This window comes from Eucalyptus grandis, chromosome 8 (assembly GCF_016545825.1).
Source record: "Eucalyptus grandis isolate ANBG69807.140 chromosome 8, ASM1654582v1, whole genome shotgun sequence".
In the NCBI taxonomy this organism is placed as follows: domain Eukaryota; kingdom Viridiplantae; phylum Streptophyta; class Magnoliopsida; order Myrtales; family Myrtaceae; genus Eucalyptus; species Eucalyptus grandis.
Window position 1 is genome coordinate 59,995,057 of NC_052619.1, and position 1,749 is coordinate 59,996,805.

At 42.4% G+C, this 1,749-nt stretch overlaps 1 long non-coding RNA gene across 1 annotated transcript; it reads left to right on the plus strand.

Moving 5' to 3' along the window:
- The first annotated feature begins 338 nt into the window (after positions 1-338).
- Positions 339-1,537, plus strand: LOC120286649. The gene is made up of 4 exons (XR_005545304.1): positions 339-781; positions 919-1,131; positions 1,244-1,298; positions 1,399-1,537. It is a non-coding gene; the product is annotated as an uncharacterized LOC120286649 (long non-coding RNA).
- The last annotated feature ends 212 nt before the right edge of the window (positions 1,538-1,749 follow it).

A 1,749-nucleotide genomic window follows, 5' to 3' on the forward strand; every position in this document is an offset into this window, starting at 1 on the left:
ATTTTTCGAATTGGTCGGAATTGAATATAACATTTACTTGATATCAAAGAGTGGAGTTGCATTCATGGTAAATTATTCAATTTCAATTCCCCAGTTGCGAGGGATCCGGGGTTTATTATGTGTCCAAGATTACATGATCAAAAATCATGGTTTCTAGAATCATCGCATCATTGTATAATATTCAACGACAAAGATGGTCCGACGCCCCATGATTCACCCAACTCAATGCCGTACGTAACTTTTCGGTTAGCACCTTATATCCCTTAAATTAATTCTAACGCTTCTCACCAAGAGAAAGATTCCCATTTCGCCCCTTCCATGCAGCTTCCCTCGTGTCCTCTATAAATTATGGTTTGCGACCGTCTCTCCAATTCCAGGCAATTCTAGAGAGAACTGAGAATGATGAAGTCTTCCAAAGCAGTTATCTCCTTTTTTTGTTAACCCTCCTGTTGTTCTCCGACATGTCTCGAGCTGCTCGGCCGGCACCGGCTGGAGCCGATGTGGCAAGAACTCGACCCGAGGTAGATTGTCTCCTGTTTCCCGAAAACAAAAAACCGTGTTGCTAGGCACTTCAAGACTTCTCATGAGTCGCACCACTACCGGCGCACTCGTAGTCTTACCCAAGTTCATTGCCATCCAACTCCCTCCCCTTTCCTCTCTTCCCATCCCTGCATAATCTTCCGCCTCCACCGTTTCCATCATCCTGCCGCCATCAACCTTTTGAGACATCCCGAAGCTCAGCTTCTGGCGTACGCACAACTTAACAGCAGTGTTGCTGGTGGTTAGCTTTCCAAAGGGCTTTCAATCTTCTTTTCTTGTTCTTATTCAGGTTCAAGGAAAAAAAAGGGTCTACAACTGTAGCTGGAAATTTCAGACCCCCCATACTGATCTCACCCTTCACTTTGTTCTTTCCATCAGTTTCGTTCCTTTATGTGCGTCGAAGCTAATCTAAGACCAGCTCAAGCACACAAGTCCAAGAGAGAGATTAAGGGCCCAAGAGAGAGAAAATTATGCCTCAGATTATCAACAAGGTATTGGTGCTACTGACCGGGAATGTGGAAAGACCGGAAGAACTTAAACCTGGGGACCACATCTATACTTATAGGCGATATGGCTTATACAGCCATCATGGTTAGTGGTTCATCTTCCTCTTCTTCCTTTTCCATTATCGGTCTCGTGACATGGATATTTGTGGCTCAACTAAATTATCTTTTCTTATCTTTCATTGTTGGCCTAAGAACAGTAGTTGTATCTGCTTGAGTGATCATTTCAGGGTTCATCAGATCTCACCATTCCAGGTTCCTGCTCTAAGTTAACATTCGATAACATTTGCACTGTAAGAAACAATTGATGTTGATTTTAGTTCTCCTTTAACAGTAGCCTTCTTTTCATTTGAAGGGCTGTTCAGGCGGCTGATTTTAATCACACATGAATTGCAAAAAGAAACAAGTCAACAAACAAAACGGGCTACAATAGAGATTAAACTTTGATGGTTGATTCTTTCGGTTAAGCAAATAAAGAAATAAGTTGATGTATGTGGCTGAATGTAAGGGTGGCTCCTTGGGATTTAAGGGGCCTGTAGACTTTTCTTTCTTCGGGAGCGTTTCAATCATTCTGGGTAGATCGGTAGCGTGTTAACCCCGAAGAGTGACTATTACTGGCTTGTTATAGAGTTTCTCTCTCTAGTCACCAAGCAATTAGAGTTTACAAGACCATTGTTATCATTTTCTTTTCTGTGAACTGTTCATT